Source organism: Misgurnus anguillicaudatus, chromosome 21 (genome assembly GCF_027580225.2).
Source record: "Misgurnus anguillicaudatus chromosome 21, ASM2758022v2, whole genome shotgun sequence".
NCBI classification, from domain to species: domain Eukaryota; kingdom Metazoa; phylum Chordata; class Actinopteri; order Cypriniformes; family Cobitidae; genus Misgurnus; species Misgurnus anguillicaudatus.
In genome coordinates, this window is record NC_073357.2 from 20,490,882 (window position 1) to 20,513,634 (window position 22,753).

Below are 22,753 nucleotides of genomic sequence, written 5' to 3' on the forward strand. Positions count from 1 at the left end.
CTTCCCCACACTTTGTGTGTGTATTCAAATATTATGGGAGAAATCTTTAACAGAATCTTCTTACACCATTTTGGGTATATTATATTCATGATGGAAGTACTCTGTAGCCAGAGTGTCTATTGCCAGGTATGACTTTGTAACTTTTGCAACTGTTGATCATTTTAATTAATTGGAATTGAATCAAATTCTGTATGATATTGTTTAATGCATGTTTGAAGCTGAAACCTGCCTGGTATAATAAATTGTTATATTTGATTCATCTGAATTCTTCAGGAATTGTATTGATTTATTTTAATTCTTTCAGAAATTATTATTTCCAGTAGATTAGAAGGAGTCTGATATTACCGCAGAATAAGTATGTCAGGATATTATCACACTGGTGTTTTGATGTTGGATGGAGCAGGTAGCACATTCACCAGGACTCTCAGATTTATGTTTATCACCTGCCTTAGCAAGTTGCATGATCGTGACTAAAGTAACTATTTTTATGATCGGAGCAAGCATGGGGCGGCCAGACATAAAAATATTAGTTTACCCGGCAACCTCTGACTAAGATCAGAACTGGCAATTCTGTGTCCGTGAGATGTACGCAAACGGCCGGCGTATATCCTGTGCGATATCGGGTCCCTAATGAACGAATAATTAAGACTATGGGAATTTATAAATAATCAAACATCTAAATTATGATCAACAGATAATTGGAATAATGCACTAAATTCTTAATATATTAAATTGGAGTCAGATTATAATTTCAACACAGAGATCAAAGAAATTAATTTAATCATGATATGGAATTATTCTTCTAGAAGCGCTGAGGAAGGAACGAACACGAGTCCCCTTCACCCACTCCACTTGTATCTGTCGTTGGGCTTGTGGGTGGTACCTTACAGCTTGGTGATCCCGACGTGATGACGTATACCACGGAACGTGATGACGTAGTACACCCGAACAAGTGACGTGGTACTCCAGGAAGCTTTCCAGCGCGACATTTCAACCATAACAGAGTATTCCATTCATCGCAAAATAGGAGGTTTAAACGTCTACTTTTATGTCTGCAGCTGTGTTGGTAAGTTGATTTTATTTGCCTATTAGAAATATTGAGGGTGAGCATAAACGCACCCGTATGCTGTAGAATGGGACGGTAAACTCCCATTGAAAGTCCGGAGAAATCCGGTTAGGCATGAAAAATTAGAATAACAACACAGCTGTCAGAGAAATAATAACATTGCGGATAGGGAAATAATATATTTCCTCGCGCTTCGATTCAAACATCATCTCCTGTGTTTACACTCAGTAGGAGTGAATATTACATGGACTAATGACTAAATGTTATCGTGGTACATTACGCAAAGTCGTAAATTTGAGTCTAAAAGTGGAAACATCGCCGTGGCGATTATCTATTTGCTTCGTGGAACGATCTCGCAATTATATCGGAAAACCATAAAGTATTAGCGAATATCCGTGATTAATAAAAATCCAGTCGGATGACAAAACTCCGTACCCAAGTCAATGCGTCCATGTATGTAAACAAACCTGCGCAAAACAGGCGATATTAACTCTGTTAATGGAAATACACAGCATGACAACAGCAGTGTAGATGAGAATAAATTCCATTTGTTAGCAAATTAAAGATCTTTTGTTTGTTAAAACAACAAAAGATAAATTTAAAATGGATTAACATCTTCCAAATTTTATTCTGGTTCTCAAATAAGGGTAAACATTGAATTAATACAGTAATAACTACATTTGAACTCCCTGTATGAGATTTTATGTTGTTCACAGTACATGTGCAACATTTAAAGAAACAAACTCATTCTAAGCAAGAATTAACTTAATTAAAGGGATGTTGTTTATACTACAGTGTACATTAAGGTGCTTGCATTTGAGAAGTGAGTTTCGGGTTTACATGATTGATATGACAAGAGCAAATGTTTGTATTAATCTTTATAGGATCAGTAAATGCAGTAAACTATACAGTTTACATAATATACATGATGAGTTAAGGAGATAATTGTAATTATGGAGAATGAAGGAAAGATGGAAGTGTATAAATGATTGAAGGCAGCATTGTTGGGGTTAGAGGTTCAGTGCATGCAGAGTGGAACTAAATGTTGGATATTAAGCAAGTAGGGAGATAGAGATTTGTAACAAATCGATTGATATGGATTGATTAGGAGTGATTTTGTTAAAGAACACTCAGAACTGGATAAGTGTAGATAAAATGGAACTAGGAAGTTTTGTTACAATTCCTTAATTAATGCAGAATTTCTCATTGTGTAAATAAGGTAAATTGAGCTAAATCTTTGACTTATGCACAGCAAGATAATGATGAAACTGCTAAAATGATCAATAAAACACATGTGATCTTATCTGACTGAGAAAGTTTCACCACTGAGACCCTCTCAGAAAAGATCTGCTGTTTCTCCTTGTTTCAAGGTAAATATTTTAGCTTGATTGTAACAAATAACATACATCATTATTTTCTGTGAATCAATCAAAGTGATTTAAGGCGATGATTAACAACATGATATACAGTACAGCGGTGTTAAAAGTTCTAGGCTTAGTCCTTTCTTTATGAGGTTATGGGAATTGTCAAATAAACAATTTAGTCCACTTGTCTAGAGATTGTTGAAGCTGAGTCTTTGTTTCTCTATGAGATTGTGGTAATTGTTAAAGAGCAATTTGTTGTCTAATTGTCTAAAGATTGTGAAAGTCATAAAAATAGAGCTTATAGCTGAGTCCTGACATCACAGCAGGAATACAGAATTCCTGTTTAAAGTGAATCAGTGGGAGCTAGTAAAAGTGTTTTTGGACTTCTGTATGTCTTCAGGCTAAAAGTTTATGACTTTAAAATCTATAACAAAATTTGTGCCTTACGTCCTATTCATTGATTACTTTTCATATCCAAATAGAATAACATCTAAATAAGACTTAATGAGACCTCAGCTAAAAACATGCGAAAATTGTGCCCAATTCCAGAGGGTCACAAAAAACCCCAGATGAGCAATGAGTTAAGCCCTGTACGTGCTGCGGTGCATTGCATCCTAAAAACAACAAAGAGTTGTTGCTGTTAGTAAACCTGTTAATGCAGCTGCTATTGCAGGGTCAATTCACAGAAATGTGTTCTCAATTTTGCAAAAGTACCATCATTCTAGAAGCCCTTGAGACCAGTTATAACATTTATTTTAATTAATATTATTTTTAATATAATGTAATTTATATTATAATTACATTATAATATATATTATATTATAATGGCCAGACAGGCCTAATATGGTGAAAAATGATGCATTTCATGCATTTCAAACTTACATGATTAAAACCCACAAAAAGGCCCAGGGAATATTTAGATTCAGATTTATTTGGTCCATTATCTCGTGCCAAAACGGGGGTATGTGTATGATTTTGCTTGTGGTTCGTTTTGTTTGTTTTGTTTTTGTTGTTTATTTTTGTTTGTTGTTGTTTATTGTTGTTTGTTTGTTGTTGTTTGGTTTTGTTTTTTGCTTTGCAGGAACACTGATAATATCATGGCACAAGATAGCAAACAAAACAACTCTTTTATAAATTTGAAACATCAATTTAAACTGAATCTGATCAGTCAATGTACTTTTATAGTTGGTTAAAACTGTGGGAAATGTTAAATCATCAGAAATTACAGTCCTACAGGTCATAGAGATTGAAAAGTTTAATAGTGTGTACCATAAACAGACAGCACAGCAGTTAAACATGTGAGCTGACGGTACTGAGAACAACTCAGAGTAAAGCCATTTAAGTTTAAGATTAAAAAGTTAATCCAAAAATTTCCCCAGCAAAACTGGGACTTCTTATGCTCACAGTTTAAATGCAAGTGCAGTTTATGGTGCTATACACACTCAGACTATACTGAAACAACATAGTCAAATATAACAGAAAATTCCCAACTTAATCTGGCCTCTGAAATTAATTTGCAGAAAGTAATGATACAAATCTTCTTACCAGGAAGAATTTACACCCTAATGCATTGCTGTCATTGATAGCTGTGTGATAGTGACATCATTTTAAACTAAAGATGATGCCATATCTTAATGCAAATTGCCCAAAATTTTAGAAATTAATGTTTCTTTGTCTGTTATCTTAACTTTTTTCCTTTCAGGTGGATTACTATGACTCCTTAAGAGTCCTGACACTAGAGACGTGTCTGAGCCCAAATACAGGCACAAACCTAAAATGCAGGAGGTGGGTGTGATAATGCTTTGAGGGGTCATACACATCTCACAGTAATAAACTACTATATTCATTATATGACCTCCCGATGTAGCATCGGAACTAAAATTTTGCAACACAGATTACTTTAGGTTAGAATCCACCCACTTCCAGGCATGAACATGTAATGCACATATTTTCACCATTGCAACAACATAACACTGCGACCTGGTATAAGTTTTAAAACTATCCAGGCTTAAACCATCACACATATGTATGATAAATGACTTAGAATCCAAACTCTAGAGTTTGTCATACATGCAAACCCATTTAGCATCTCACACATAGGAGAGAAAATTAAAGGTCAACTTATGATTTTAATTTCATGGTAATATAAACTATTGGGTCAATTTTCTCTTGAACTACATGAAATATTTAAGTGTGCATGGAACATATGTATGGTTATAGTCACACATCAATTGTTTTGTCTCTGATTGTACAAATACAGGTAAAATAAGAACTATTAATTGATTACATAAGACCTATTTCAGATTAAAATAAGTAAGTGAAGAATGAAATGGCTAGCATGGCTGCAGACATGTCTAAACATTTCAAACTTTACAAAATGGTTATATTTGAAGTGCTGGCACTTCTAATGATCAATCACATAAATCAGACACCTTACCATTGAATGTGACTAAACCAACATATATGTACAGAATTATTTGACAACATGCAAAGAATTATTGACAATGGATAAATAAGAAATTCAGAAATTATTTGATTTAAGTTTAAGTTGTCTGGGTATGTTTTAAGTTACTTCATTGAAATCTTGATTTAAGTTTAAGTTGTCTAGGTATGTTTTAAGTACTTAATTGAATTCTTAGATATACATGGTTAACTTGCATTTCAAGGTTTTGAATAATTCTATTATTATTAAAATTATAAATATATCATATTATATATACTTTAGTATAAATATCTGTATTTTATATACATATAATTTACATTTATTTGTATTATATTTGAATGGTATTGTTATAATATGCTTTAATGATGTATACCACTGGTAAATATGCTAGTTAAAATAACTTTTGCCACTCTCCCTTTAAAGTACACAGATTATATCAAAATTCCACTCTATGTTCAATATGCATAGTAGTGAAGAGTTTGGTAATGGGATCACCTTTTGGGACAAATTATTTTGAAAAAGGAAAGGAGACCTTATTTACCATTCGCACCAATATCATGAAACATCTAATAATGTCACGTGTTATTGTAATCATTCACAACTATTTCCTTCCAAGGAAAGTCAAGTTCATCAGTGTTCAGTCATTTCATGGTCATGTGTATTATATTCCAATTCCCTCTCATACAGTGGTGCATTCTCAGTGTGAGGAATTCCTTCACCTACGGAGGTCTGACTTTTCTATTAAAAAACACCTTCTGCCAATAGGTAACAGAGGACTGTTCAAAAGGTCAGGAAAATATCCAGGGGAGGACCCCATTAGAGACAGATGCTTCTAAATGTTGAGAGGAGACAGGTTCCATGAACAGAGCACATGCGTTTGGCTGACACAATGGACTTTGTACAACAAATTTCAACCAGATCCATTTGAGAGATTATCTAACTACGAGAACCACAGAGATTCTGTCCATCACAGACACCTGTTCAGCACAGTTAAGTTCCTGCTTTGATATCTGCAGGCATTGTTTAACATTACAGGTGTTCATCTTGAAAAGACTGTTACATTTACAAAGGACGTATGGAGACCCAAGAAGTCCACCCAAAATGACCCCTTGGGTACTATGACAGTTTCCCAATGGTCAGGGGAGGAGATGTAGGACAGGTGGACAAGTTTTGTTTTTGGAGCTGGACCATAAAACAATAAAAAACACATACTGTCTCTATTTTTGAGAGAACTGTTGTCTCTCTCCACAGGGGTCACGGATACACAGGAACTGATCTGTATTTCACCCCCTCTCTCTTCTCCTTTAAGGTTTTGGTTACTGGAAATATACTAAACACATGTAACTTTGGATATATCATATGTTGTGATGCTACAAAGGTTTCATCTTCATGTTTGGTGTTGTTTTAAAGGTCATGGTGCGATGGTTAAAAAGGTCTAATTTCTATAATGCTAAGAGAAAGTATATCAAAGTTTAAAACTTAAGACATAATCTGTACTTCTGTGATGGGTGTCAACTCATGAGGAGATCTAGATTACAGATGGTTAACAGTCCCATTTGGTGCTCCTTCAGGTCACGAGAACCGACCAACCAAATCCTGTTTTGAGATTTTATTATTCTTTGTCTCATTCTGTGTATATAAGGTGGCTTGGCAAGAGACTCTGGGAAGTATTCTTTAGTAAGAATCTTCCCCACACTTTGGGTGTGTGTATTCAGACATTATGGAAGTATTCTTTAGCAAGAAACTTCCCCACACTTTGTGTGTGTATTCAAATATTATGGGAGAAATCTTTAACAGAATCTTCTTACACCATTTTGGGTATATTATATTCATGATGGAAGTACTCTGTAGCCAGAGTGTCTATTGCCAGGTATGACTTTGTAACTTTTGCAACTGTTGATCATTTTAATTAATTGGAATTGAATCAAATTCTGTATGATATTGTTTAATGCATGTTTGAAGCTGAAACCTGCCTGGTATAATAAATTGTTATATTTGATTCATCTGAATTCTTCAGGAATTGTATTGATTTATTTTAATTCTTTCAGAAATTATTATTTCCAGTAGATTAGAAGGAGTCTGATATTACCGCAGAATAAGTATGTCAGGATATTATCACACTGGTGTTTTGATGTTGGATGGAGCAGGTAGCACATTCACCAGGACTCTCAGATTTATGTTTATCACCTGCCTTAGCAAGTTGCATGATCGTGACTAAAGTAACTATTTTTATGATCGGAGCAAGCATGGGGCGGCCAGACATAAAAATATTAGTTTACCCGGCAACCTCTGACTAAGATCAGAACTGGCAATTCTGTGTCCGTGAGATGTACGCAAACGGCCGGCGTATATCCTGTGCGATATCGGGTCCCTAATGAACGAATAATTAAGACTATGGGAATTTATAAATAATCAAACATCTAAATTATGATCAACAGATAATTGGAATAATGCACTAAATTCTTAATATATTAAATTGGAGTCAGATTATAATTTCAACACAGAGATCAAAGAAATTAATTTAATCATGATATGGAATTATTCTTCTAGAAGCGCTGAGGAAGGAACGAACACGAGTCCCCTTCACCCACTCCACTTGTATCTGTCGTTGGGCTTGTGGGTGGTACCTTACAAGTTTTCACAAGCTCTGAGAAAATTTGTGGGAGCGGGCAGGAGTGGACACAAATATTGCAGGTGCGGGCTAGAGTGAAACACGCAGGTTGCGGGCGGGACTGGTCACAAATTCGGCGGGTGCAGGCGGGTGTGGGTTTAAAAAAACAGTCCTACGCAGGGCTCTAGTAGCGGGTATAAACGTTAACAATGGTGACAAAGAGACAAAAGAAAATGTATTATGTTTTAAAACATGATGTTATTAAATACATTTCAACAGCTAAACTTAAAGCCTACTTGATTACCATTTTCTTGGAGCGATTAGGGACAGGTGGGGCTCGGAACCCTTCCCTATAAGTGAGGAATGGAAGAAAAAGTTTGAGATTCTGCCTTAAAGGAACACACCGACTTTTTGGGACTTTAGCTTATTCATCGTATCCCCCAGAGTTAGAGAAGTCCATACATACCTTTTTCATCTCTGTCTGACACACCCACCGCTAGCCTAGCTTAGCACAAAGACTGGAAGTAAATGGCTCCAGCTAGCATACTGCTTCAATTCAATTCAATTCAATTTTATTTATATAGCGCTTTTCACAAGTGTTAATTGTTGCAAAGCAGCTTTACATGAGAAGATGTAGAGGAGAACACAGAAAATCAATAGATAATATAAGAAGTAGAGATAGCGGTTAAACCGTACAAGCGAGCATATTAATAATGTAACGTATACAGTAAAGTGCTAAGTTAAGCCAAAGTTGGCTGACTCTCCCTGGGCCGAAAAAAACCCCTAGGAAAAAAAAACCAATGGGCAAAACTCCTAGAAGGACAAAAACCCTTGGGAGGAATTAATGCTCCCAATAAGTGACAAAATAACACCAATATTTTCCCATGTATATGTTGTGATTTGTATAGTCACAACGTGTACAATAACAAGGTCATATGAGACACAGCCGTCTTATACATACTGGGAACTATATTCTCAGAAGGCGAAGCACTGCTACTTGGTCTACCAACTTGTTTTTTAAGTTTATGCAAGTACACTTTGAAATATACTCTTGTCAGGGGTATATAGACAATTCAATTCAATTTTATTTATAGCACTTTTCACAATAGTTAATTGTTTCAAAGCAGCTTTACATTAACAGAAGCAGTAAAAAGCACAGAAAAACGACAGATAGCACAACATTATACACAATAGCATAAGCACTTAAATTTGCTGCGGCTATGACTCAACATTATAAGCGAGCGTATTATTAATGTAACGTCTAGAAGAGGAAGCTAAGTTAAGCCCAAGAGGGCTGCCTCCCCTGGTTAAAAAACCCCTAGGAGAAAAAAACCCAGGCTTTTAGCCGGGGAAAAAAGTCCTAGAGATTTAATGGTTGTTATAGAAAACACGAGGAGGAAAAAACCCTTGGGATATATATATATATATATATATATATATATATATATATATATATATATATATATATACACACACATATAAACGGATAAGGAGATTAAGCAGAGATTAAGCGGGTTCTGCCGGTGATCGTTGGTCAGGCATCAGCTGGGCATCACGTTGAAGGATGGCCAGTAGATCAGAGGTGTGCCGACTTTCACATTTACCGGAACTCGGGGTCGAGGACGAGACAGAGAGTGAAAAACAAAAGCATATTAGCGTAGGGGCCGTTCCCATGTAATGCAAGTGTCACACAGTGATGTGGTTTAAATCAGCTTAGTTCCAGACAGGCTAACTATTGCAGCATAATTATATTATCCACAGTTGAGGATTTAGCAAATTGGGGGCCCAATGCGAAGGTATATATGGTAACTAAGGGTCACCTTCCGATCTTTAAGAGAAAATGAAACCTGCCGACCCGTTTTGACTAAGGCCTGAAGCCCCACTGTCGTCGTTAATGCACGTTCAGTGGCAAACGGGTCTATATTGCATACTTTTTACAAGACCACGAGAAAATGCCAACATCGCAACCTGACCATACGTGTCAACCTGTTTGACTAAGGCTGGAGGCCCCACTGTAGTCATTAATGCAGGTTCAGTGGCAAACGGGTCTGTATGGCATACTATTCACAAGACACACGAAAGGGCCAAAATCGCAACCCGACCATACGTGCCAACCCGTTTGACTAAGGCCGGAAGCCCCACTGTCGTCGTTAATGCAGGTTCAGTGGCAAACGGGTCTGTATGGCATACTATTCGCAAGATACAAGAAAGCGCCAAAATTGCAACCAGACCATACGTGCCAACCCGTTTGACTAAGGCTGGAGGGCCCCACTGTCGTCGTTAATGCAGGTTCAGTGGTAAACTGGTCTGTATGGCAAACTATTCACAAGACACACAAAAGCGCCAAAATCGCTCATTTTTCCGTGGAATTCTCACGGATCTCCGCATTTTTCCGTGGGCCTGCTACGGACTGTCTTTTTCCGTGGCATTCTCACGGATTGGTTACTCAACTGTTTTGTCCTATTTTCTTACCATTTTTGCTTCGGTTTAGGGTTAGATTTACATGAAATGACATCCCTACCCAAACCCAACTCTAACCCCAACGCCAGGCAACAATTGTTTAAAGTTTAGAAAATATAAAAGAATAAATCAGAAAAAATAGTATAAACCAATAGTTAAAGTGACATACTAACGCAAACACCAAATCTAACCCTAAACCGAAGGAAAAATGGTTTGAAAATAGGAAAAAGCAGTTGAGTAACCAATCCGTGAGAATGCCACAGAAAAAGACAGTCCGTAGCAGGGCCACGGAAAATGCGGAGATCCGTGAGAATGCCACGGAAAAATGAGCACAAAATTCCGTGACTATCCCACGGAACTTTGTGAGATCATGTTGGCCAACCAGTTTGACCAAGGCCAGAAGCCCCACTGTCGTCGTTAATGCAGGTTCAGTGGCAAACGGGTCTGTATGGCATACTATTCACAAGACACACGAAAGTGCCATCGGTTGGTAAATCATTCCAGAGCTTAGGGGCTAAGTAGGAAATGGATCTTCCACTTTTAGACACTTTTGATAGTCTAGGGATAATCAATAGACCAGAATTTTGCGACCGTAGTGTGCGTGATGGATTGTTTTCTGATAGTAATTCTCTAAGATATGAGGGTGCTAGGCCATTTAAAGCTTTGTAGGTGATTAGTGATATTTTAAATTGTATGCGATATTTAACTGGTAGCCAGTATAAAGATGCCAGAATTGGGCTTATTTGGTAATACTTCTTAGATCGAGTAAGTACCCTTGCAGAAGGTTTTGAACTAGCTGAAGCTTGTTTACCTGATTTGCATGGCATCCCCCGAGTACCGAGTTACAATAGTCTATTCTAGAGGTCATAAAAGCATGGATAAGCTTCTCTGCGTCAGATGTAGACAGTATATCAGTGTTAATTTTGGCAGCAAATTCTGATTTAGTCTTAGTCTTTTGAATTACACGCCATTTAGTTTTAGTCTTATTTTAGTCATCTGAAATATTTTAGTCTTAGTCTACTTTTAGTTGACGAAATATCATAAGAGTTTTAGTCTTAGTCTAGTCTTAAATTTTTTAGTCTGTCATGGAATGGTATTAAGGTTTGAATATGCAATACAGAGACAGATTTAATGGTTGTTATAGAAAACACGTATTTTATTTTATTCTTAATGTCAAAAAAACTGACCGTGGCTTTTTCACAAAAGATAATCTCACATAAAATAAGCATCAGGCCCGCTCTACCTAAAAAATATACATGGTCCCTAAAAAAAGATATGCATTCTCCCTAAATTACATGCACACACAGATACACACGCGCGCAGACACACAGACAGAGTCACACACACGCACTTACACACGCACTTTGTCCAGTCATGTAAAACCACAATATATACTATAATAGTAACGTAACACATTTCATTCAATTTGAGGACACTGAATATTTATACTCAGTATTAATTCAGACAACCCAATTGAGAGTGAGGAGCTGTCGTCATGGTACAGAGCTCCTCCCCCTTTCCGCCATGTTGGCAGGATTCCGGCGGCAGAACATGATTGTTTATGTGTGTTCTTAGCTCGGTAGTAGAGTAGTTTTTTCGCAATTCTGCTCTGTTTTACCATGCCTCGCAGTTACTGCTGCGGTAAAAAACTGTTCCAGTACCTCACGCGATACATATGGAAGATATACGAACAATGGAATACAGTTTTTTAAGTTACCGAAATGGAGACCATTATGCATAACAAAGACATCTCAAACAATGGCATATTTGCATTAAAAATGTCATAATTGAACGAATGACACTTACAATTGTCATAAAGATGCATAAAACCTCCTTTATATTCATGACATGTGTCATGTCATAATTATAAAGGTTTTACGTCAGTCTTAGGCATACCCCTTCAAGTAAAGTGTTACCCACACTGTTAATGGCTTTAATCTTTTATATCTTGCAATCACACATATAACTACCATAGCCAACCCAGAACTGGTTTGTCCACTTTGCAGCCCCCAACACAAAAACCTTGTAAAGTTACAACAGTATGTGTCATTTGGCTAAAATCAAATTACAAATAAATACCTAAATATTCTACATCAAAACATGTTGGAAACGTTTGTGTACAATGAACATCTCGATACAATCTAGTGTTTAGAAACCATCACAGTTAATTACTTTGTCATTTTGGTCAAGAAGTGTCTGCTAAATGCAATGTAATTACAGTACACTAAATGCATGTGAAGAAACTTAAGTTACCTTTGCCAGTACAACGCTGTTTGTGAGCTTGTTCCTGTAAGGTCCCTTTCTTTCGCCTTATCTTTTAGCATTGCTTTATTCCTTTTCTTTGTCGTATTTGTGAATCGTCTCTGTCCTGCCAAATAATAAACTAAAGAGCTCTGGAAGTCGCGCCTCTGTGAAGTTGCCCCTGGCAACTGATAGCGTTTCCTACCGTCATGGCTGACCGGCTCAGACCCCGCCCAAATCGACACGTGACTCCTCACTCTCAATACAATCAATACAGTTCAGATGTGTATTCCTTTAGTTTCAATGCTATTCCAAGTTTAGCGAAAACACGGTGGTTTTCTAGTCTATTGAGTAAGATTGTGTGATCTATTTTGTCAAAGGCTGCACTAAGGTCTAGTAATATGAGGATTGAGATTTCACCACGATCGGATGTTAATAGGAGGTCATTTGTAACTCTAAGCAGTGCTGTCTCTGTGCTATGGTGGGGCCTGAATCCTGATTGGAACTTTTCATATGTACAGTATTGTTCAAAATAATACCAGTACAATGTGACTAACCAGAATAATCAAGGTTTTTAGTATATTTTTTTATTGCTACGTGGCAAACAAGTTACCAGTAGGTTCAGTAGATTCTCAGAAAACAAATGAGACCCAGCATTCATGATATGCACGCTCTTAAGGCTGTGCAATTGGACAATTAGTTAAATTAGTTGAAAGGGGTGTGTTCAAAAAAATAGCAGTGTGGCATTCAATCACTGAGGTCATCAATTTTGTGAAGAAACAGGTGAATCAGGTGGCCCCTATTTAAGGATGAAGCCAACACTTGTTGAACATGCATTTGAAAGCTGAGGAAAATGGGTCGTTCAAGACATTGTTCAGAAGAACAGCGTACTTTGATTAAAAAGTTGATTGGAGAGGGGAAAACCTATAAAGAGGTGCAAAAAATGATAGACTGTTCAGCTAAAATGATCTCCAATGCCTTAAAATGGAGAGCAAAACCAGAGAGACGTGGAAGAAAACGGAAGACAACCATCAAAATGGATAGAAGAATTCAATTCAATTTTTTTTTATTTATATAGCGCTTTTCACAATTGGTGATTGTTTCAAAGCAGCTTTACATTAATAGAAGCAGTGGAAAGCACAGAAAAACGACAGATAGCACAACATAATACACGATAGCACAAGCAGCTAAATTTGATGCGGCTATGAATCAACATTATAAGCGTGCGTATTGCTAATGTAACGTAAAGAAGAGGGTGCTAAGTTAAGCCCAAGAGGGCTGCCTTCTGCCGGTGGTCGTTGGTCATGCATCAGCTGGGCATCACGTTGAAGGTCTGCCGGTGGGTCAGAGGTGTGCCGACTTTCACATTTACCGGAACTGGGTCTGTTTGTCTCATTGTCCTCGGAGAGGAGGACGAGACATAAAGAAAGAAAAACAAAACCCAATTAGCGTAGGGGCCATTCATATGTATACACCTGTACATACACAAACATATATCCATATATATCCAAACATATCTATATATACATATATACACATATATATATACATACACATACACACACATACACATATATATACACATATACATATATATACATATATATACAGTCTTGTTCAAAATAATAGCAGTACAATGTGACTAACCAGAATAATCAAGGTTTTTAGTATATTTTTTATTGCTACGTGGCAAACAAGTTACCAGTAGGTTCAGTAGATTCTCAGAAAACAAACAAGACCCAGCATTCATGATATGCACGCTCTTAAGGCTGTGCAATTGGGCAATTAGTTGAAAGGGGTGTGTTCAAAAAAATAGCAGTGTCTACCTTTGACTGTACAAACTCAAAACTATTTTGTACAAACAATTTTTTTTTCTGGGATTTAGCAATCCTGTGAATCACTAAACTAATATTTAGTTGTATGACCACAGTTTTTTTTAAAACTGCTTGACATCTGTGTGGCATGGAGTCAACCAACTTGTGGTACCTCTCAGCTGTTATTCACTCCATGATTCTTTAACAACATTCCACAATTCATTCACATTTCTTGGTTTTACAGCATTTTTGATATCACCCCACAAGTTCTCAATTGGATTAAGGTCTGGAGATTGGGCTGGCCACTCCATAACATTAATTTTGTTGGTTTGGAACCAAGACTTTGCCCGTTTACTAGTGTGTTTTGGTCATTGTCTTGTTGAAACAACCATTTCAAGGGCATGTCCTCTTCAGCATAGGGCAACATGACCTCTTCAAGTATTTTAGCATATGCAAACTGATCCATGATCCCTGGTATGCGATAAATAGGCCCAACACCATAGTAGGAGAAACATGCCAATATCATGATGCTTGCACCTCCATGCTTCACTGTCTTCACTGTGTACTGTGGCTTGAATTCAGGGTTTGGGGGTCGTCTCACAAACTGCCTGTGGCCCTTGGACCCAAAAAGAACAATTTTACTTTCATCAGTCCACAAAATGTTCCTCCATTTCTCTTTAGGCCAGTTGGCAAATTGTAACCTCTTCTGCACATGCCTTTTTTTAACAGAGGGACTTTGCGGGGGATTCTTGAAAATAGATTAGCGTCACACAGACGTCTTCTAACTGTCACAGTACTTACAGGTAACTCCAGACTGTCTTTGATCATCCTGGAGGTGATCATTGGCTGAGCCTTTGCCATTCTGGTTATTCTTCTATCCATTTTGATGGTTGTCTTCCGTTTCTTTCCACGTCTCTCTGGTTTTGCTCTCCATTTTAAGGCATTGGAGATCATTTTAGCTGAACAGCCTATTATTTTTTGCACCTCTTTATAGGTTTTCCCCTCTCCAATCAACTTTTTTAATCAAAGTACGCTGTTCTTCTGAACAATGTCTTGAACGACCCATTTTCTCAGCTTTCAAATGCATGTTCAACAAGTGTTGCTTCATCCTTAAATAGGGGCCACCTGATTCACACCTGTTTCTTCACAAAATTGATGACCTCAGTGATTGAATGCCACACTGCTATTTTTTGAACACACCCCTTTCAACTAATTGCCCAATTGCACAGCCTAAGAGCGTGCATATCATGAATGCTGGGTCTTGTTTGTTTTCTGAGAATCTACTGAACCTACTGGTAACTTGTTTGCCACGTAGCAATAAAAAATATACTAAAAACCTTGATTATTCTGGTTAGTCACATTGTACTGCTATTATTTTGAACAAGACTGTACATACACACATACACACATATACACATACATACACACACATGTACATATACGTATTGAAGATACAACGTCATCCTAGTGAAAGACTCTGCACAGTTTGGTTTAGGGGAATGAGAAAAATGCACGGGACGGCGAATGTTTTGGAAATGGGTGCAGTGACACCCTTTTAAGGACTGAAGTCCCGCCCCCGACTAGTGGGCTTAACACCACAAATCTATACCCATCGTGCTTTATTGAAATCCGGACGAGCAAGGGAGTAAAGGGGGTAAAGGGGAGACGGGGACGTGACTGCGCCAGCCATCTCCCTGATGCCTGTCTGGGCTTCTCAGTACTCCCCTACTCGACTCAGAAACCTCAGGAGAAGGGCCGAGCAAGTGATAACATAATGCCATACATAAGAATAACCAGAATGGCAAAGGCTCAGCCAATGATCACCTCCAGGATGATCAAAGACAGTCTGGAGTTACCTGTAAGTACTGTGACAGTTAGAAGACGTCTGTGTGAAGCTATTCTATTTTCAAGAATCCCCCGCAAAGTCCCTCTGTTAAAAAAAAGGCATGTGCAGAAGAGGTTACAATTTGCCAAAGAACACATCAACTGGCCTAAAGAGAAATGGAGGAACATTTTGTGGACTGATGAGAGTAAAATTGTTCTTTTTGGGTCCAAGGGCCACAGGCAGTTTGTGAGACGACCCCCAAACTCTGAATTCAAGCCACAGTACACAGTGAAGACAGTGAAGCATGGAGGTGCAAGCATCATGATATGGGCATGTTTCTCCTACTATGGTGTTGGGCCTATTTATCGCATACCAGGGATCATGGATCAGTTTGCATATGTTAAAATACTTGAAGAGGTCATGTTGCCCTATGCTGAAGAGGACATGCCCTTGAAATGGAAAAAAAATGTTTGTACAAAATAGTTTTGAGTTTGTATAGTCAAAGGTAGACACTGCTATTTTTTTAACACACCCCTTTCAACTAATTGCCCAATTGCACAGCCTTAAGAGCGTGCATATCATGAATGCTGGGTCTTGTTTGTTTTCTTGCAACCTACTGAGGGCTATTTCATAAAACTAGATTACAGAATAAGCCAGGCTTATTTTGTTAAGTATGGCTTATTGCCGGTGGATTTCGTTTCATAAAACAAACTTGAACTAGTTCAACCCCGGTTACTATGGAAACTTATGCTTGCAAACTAGCCTGGTCGGGAGTAGGCTAACTGTCAGGCTAAGCCTCAGTTGTTGCTTAACTAGACTTCCACTGACACTGAAATGTAAATGCAATAAATATTACAGCTGACTCTTTGACATTTTATTTGACTATGTTAACCACTATTAAGCTAACAATTAAAGAAAATCAACTTATATATTAAATTTGATAAATTTTGTTACAATAATAATTAATAAAATATAGACATGTGTTTCATAATCTGGTATATTATAGGCCTATCAAATGTTGAATATAAATGATAATCTTAACTACCCCAATATAAGGATAATAGTTTATTAACAAATTTAAGATGTATCTTAATTCATATAATTGCAATGTATTGATGAAATATATATATATATATATTTTTTAGATTGTCTGTCACACAAAGAGGAAATTTAATTTAAATATACAACACACAAAAGTCAAGTACAGTCATTTAATTTTTTATGCTTGGTGTGCATAAAAATGCACATTATTTGAAAGATCTACAGTATTTGTATCTTTCTCTAGTTGTTACATTTTTATTGAAATTTAAAAAAAATGATGGTGTCTGCATGGCTGAAGGAATACAATATAATTATGTGATGGTATGCTCTTGGCATTTTGTTGTAATGAGTTAAAATTCTTTTTTTTATCACAGAGAAGATTGTTAGTGTCCTGCATACAATAATTTTTCAGCTCACAAGGCTTGTACTGTAGACTTACAGTATAATGTGCTTATACCTCAGGCTTTTCTTCAACTGATCCTCACCGTGAAAACATTCATAAAACTCTGTTTATCTATCAACACCTAACACTACACTGTAAAAAAATTATGTAGAACTTACAGTATTACTGTCAGCTGTTTGCCAGTAACTTAGTGTAGATTTATATGTATGTTATTTACTGGCAACAGTTTGTTCAAAGTTAAATGAACACTAAACATCAACAAGTCTTTTTATTTACAGAATAAAACCATCAAATAACAGCCTTATGCAAAGCATTCTGGGAACCAAAATATGAAGGAAACAACAGAAAAAGGTTGATGAGGATTTCTGGTTCACAAAATGGTTTGCATGAGGCCAGGGGCGGACTGGCCATCGGGAGTTCCGGGAGCAATCCCGAACGGCCGGTCCATTTCAGGCCGAACCGGCCGGAGGTCAAAAAGTTTTTTTTTTTAATGCCTGACCAGGCGCTTTGCTGCAGCGGTACGCTCTGTGTCTGGTTCAGGCCGGGCCCAACCAATTCTTCAAATCTTGAGGGGAGATAAGAGCGGCCCCTCCCAACTTGGACTGATCCTCGGTTTTCCTCACATCCGATTGGCTCAAAGGCGCCGATCAAAAGAGTTTACTTTTGGTCAGGTTTGGATTCGTGTGAATGCAACATAGACAAGACGGTAAAAATTGCGAAAAGAAGAGAAAGAAATGGGTGGGGCCTAAAACATAAAAATGTTGGCACAAGAGGCAGCTAAATGCGCCAAATTAACAGACCTTTTTCGCAGTCAAAAGGACGCTGTGGCAGGAGGTGCAGATGAGGAAGGACCAGCAGCATGGACAGGACAGGTGCACAATTAGTGATGCATCTATTATACACTGAAATCATTTATATTTGCATTTAAATATAGGCATATATAAGGGATAATGTAGAGCGAGGCGGTTGTTATAGCGAATTCAACCCCGACAGGCTTATCAGGACCCCACGCAAAGCGGAGCTTGGTTGTATTCGCTATAAGAACCGCCTCGCTCTACATTATCCCGCTTATGAAATTGATGAAATAGCCTGCGTGCGTATTTTGGCAACAGAAGTGGTGTTGTTCCCCAGTGGTTTTAACGTGTTAGCAACTCAGTAAGTTTATCAAAACAGTTTCCCAGCATCAAAATGTCTGGTAATTGCGTTTGGTTGCACTAATAATATACTAATACGTATATATGGTCACTTTATATTTGGCCATCTGCTAACGTCTTCTATTCACTCCACTATAGTACACGGATCTGGTAGCTGTGTTGAAAAACTTGATAAAGTCAACTTTTAAATATATATTTCTCTGTCTGTGTTGCTTCACTACTGATTCTTGCCATACTTCCATTGCCAACATGCGCGTACATACGTTTCAACGTCATCATTGTGTTCAAACAGTAAAATGGTCTAAGGAATCCCTGTATGTCTGTTTATTAGCTGTTAAGGTCACTGATGGAGAGAGACAGGTTGATGATGACTCTTGCAGTCATATTGATGAGGAGGAGGAAGGAAAGCAGAACAAGAGGAGGAGGAGAATGGAACCATTACAAAAACAGTGATGGGTCAGTGTGCAGGGCTGGGTAGGCAATCATATTACCCTGCTGGAAAAACCAGCATACCAGCAAGACCAGCATATGTTGTGTTTTGGTGCTGGTATGCTGGTGACCACCAGCTAATCCAGCATCAAACCAGCATAGACCAGCATAATTCCCATGCTGGTTGATGCTGTTTTTTTTTTCAGCAGGGTAGGCATATCAATCAATCAAAGCTTTATTAAGGTCACACAAATAGAAAAAATACAGCACAAGATTACATATTTACATATAGGATAAAATGCAATAGTCCACTTACTAGATTATAACCTTACTAAAGCACAGATTGAATTAAAAAAAGGAATTATTCTTAGTCATATTTTTTACTGATGTTCTTCTCATGCATATGTAGCTGTACAATCAGTAAGCAGAGGAAGGGTCCAGCACAGGGGAAGTGGAGCCTGGGAGAGTTGAAAGTGAGTACGTACACACACAATCTCTATTTTATAGGACTGTATTGTAGTTTTTGATTATCTGAGTGGGTATGTGTGAGTAATTGTAACAATTTTATCACTCCAACTGACTGTACACATGACATGCTGGTAGTTAGCAGTATACTGTGACTTATGTGTTCGAGATTAGGTTTTGCTGACCTGGTTGTGTTTAGTGCAGTGGTGACTTGCTTATACAACCTGAGGAGGCAGGTGTTATCCTAAAGTTTCTTTTAGGTCTTCAGCATAATCTGATTCCTTCAAGTTCATACCATAAAAACACTACTAGAATTAAAATAACTGCAAAAAATCCTGCTCGTGCACCAAGGGCACTCGCGTAAAAGGCCTCTACATCTTAAAGTCCCGGGCTGAATTTCAGTCCCAGTACGTCCCTGCATGAGGCTGTTATTTTATAGTTTTATGCTGTAAAATCATAGACTTGTTAATGTTTAATGTTGATTTAACTTTGAACAAACTGTTGCCAGTAAATAATAAACCTTTAAATCTACATAAGTTACTGGCAAACAGCTGCATAACTACAGCTAATTTTTTTAACAGTGTGATAATAAACCATTGGTTTTAAATCTCTCATACTCCCAGGGTTTAACATGATGACTTGTGGCTCTATAACGCACACATAATTTGCTTTCAAAAATGTTTTGAGTAACATGTCAAGTAATAATGATTGGTCAAGAATATGTGAAACATATATGATTTTACAAAATTTCTTGCACTACTGTAAATTCAGAAATGCATATGCTGTTCACCCACCATGCTCTCAGTGACCCCATTTTTTTCTTTCAAGAACAGTCCATCTGCAGCGGTAAAGCTGCGCTGCTGATAGATGACAGTGTGCTCCTCATTGCCAGTCAACATCTTTGGCACGTAACATTATGAGATTAGACACTTCTATGATTATGCTTAGATCAACTACACTTCTTATGAACAATATATTTATGTTTTATTTTCACCTGTTACTTTATTGTCCACTCAAGTTGCTGCTTTTGAAATGTACCCCCAAATAAAAAAAATTTAAGTTACATTTAAAGTTACTGTAAATGTATTAAAACCATTCATCTGCTAAATATGTATTATATAGGTTACTTAGTAAACTACAAATTGTGTTTTAAAAGTTAAGATTTGTGTTATTTTTAAAAAGTATACTATATAAAAATCAGCAAAGCAAAGCCACAAGAGCATTGACGGGGATCGAACCCGGATCCCAGCATGCGCTCCTGAGAGCACTAACCACTAGGCCATCATTTCTGACAGTATTTCATGCTTTAATGTGATCTAAAATAAGACAATATATTTAAATTTAGTTTCTGCATGCAAGGATTTGATCCATAAGGACTTTCCAACTATTTTATGGGTTTGTTTATTGCAGCAGTATTATAATTTTCAGTCAGTAGTACATTTTTCATAAATTTTTATCAAAAATTACCGCTTTCTCTTTAACTTTGATCGATTTGATCCATGCTCGACCTCTAGGGCTGCTCAAGAATAGCGTGCACGCGCAATTATCTTGACTAGGGAAATCTGGATCATATTAGTTGGATTGCGTAAGGTTCATTTGCCTTTTTTGAAACCGCTTTAGCCTCGCCTCATTTGTTAGGTTAATTCAAGTCGAGTTTGTAACTTTAATCCTCGCTTTTCCAAGCGAGTTTTATGAAATAGCCCTCAGGTAACTTGTTTGCCAGGTAGCAATAAAAAATATACTAAAAACCTTGATTATTCTGGTTAGTCACATTGTACTGCTATTATTTTGAACAAATACTGTACTATTATTTGTCAAGAATGTGCGCAACTGGCTTGCCACTACCTTTTCTAATATTTTCGAAAGAAAATGGAGATTTGAGATTGGTCTAAAGTTATTAAGCTCTCCCTGATCAAGCTGTGGTTTTTTAATCAGCAGTTTAATAACTGCTAGTTTGAAAGCTGTTGGAGCATATCCTATTTCTAGTGATGAGTTAAAGATATTTAGTTCCGGGGTTGACACTACAGGGAATACCTCTTTAAGTAGTTTCGTGGGAACGGGGTCTAATATACAGGACAATGATTTGGATGATGTTACTAGTTTAGAGAGCTCATCTATTGTAGTAGGTTTAAATGAATCAAGATGTTCGTATGATAATCTAGTGTTAGGTGAACTAATGGGTAGAGTGGTGGCTGCTTGGGTAGCTACGATGTTTTCCCTAATAGCCATAATTTTGTTAGAAAAGAAGTTCATGAAATCGTTACTATTGTGTTGAAGTTTACTATTGGTTTCTGTTTGTTCTTTGTTTCTAGTCAGTTTCGCAACTGTGCTAAAGAGGAAACGAGGGTTATTATATTTCTCATTTATAAGCTTGCTGAGATAGGTAGATCTGGCGGTTTTAATAGCCTGTCCGTAGTGTTTAACACTCTCTTTCCATGCTGCACGCCATACATCTAACTTTGTGGTTCTATAATTTCTTTCCATTTTTCTAGCTGCCTTTTTAAGGGCTGCGGTGTGATGGTCATACCATGGCGTGTTGTGGCAAAAAGACTTAGCTTGAATCTTCATAAGAAAAATACTCAGGAGACAAAGGTTCCAGGTGCCAAACAAAAATTACCTTATTCGCTCGAGCCAACAAAGTGAGACAATCAATACCCCTCAAAGAGGTGCTCAAAGATCATCTGCCCTCCCAACATCTGACTCCATTTTTTATACAGTAAGATCAAACACTTCTTATCTGAGATGACGTATACTCTTCTCATTGGTCTCGGTCTACCACAATTTATTTTATTTGTTTGATGTAGCAGAAGTGCAGCTGAATCCTTACTCATATCTAAAATGACATATTCTGCTTATTGGTTCTCATGGCCTTGGCCTAGCTTGCACAGATACCTTATTATTAATGTAGCGAAGTACAGCTGGACGGATTCTCTAATCTAAAATGACGTACTCTTGTTTATCGGTTGTTTCGACCTTGCTTCTCAAAATAATCGTTGCGAGAACAATCGGGGTATAGTCGCAGGATCGCACCTGGACTCTTTTAATTAGGAAACGAAAGTTTACTGAGAAAACGAAAGTTTAACTGGGTGTCTTATAGCCTAGTCCAACAGGCCTTAGGCCTAATGTAATATTAATACAGCATATGATCAGTAATATACCCAACAAAAACTACTATATATTTCCCCCCTCATGGACTTCCAAGTCCATCAAACATGAGGGGGTACTTTTAAGAAAACCATCACATAATGAGAGTGCTGCAGCAGAACGTCGTCGCACATGATGTTATACTAGCTAAGAGCGTTCATGGATAAAGGTTCCATGCAGATCCTAACACAGACGCAGTTAAGATGCAGCACTCACGCCCTTAAGGGAACAAGAACCAAAAACCTTCCCAAAATGGCACCATTCTTGTTTGTTTAAGTGATTATATTAACTTA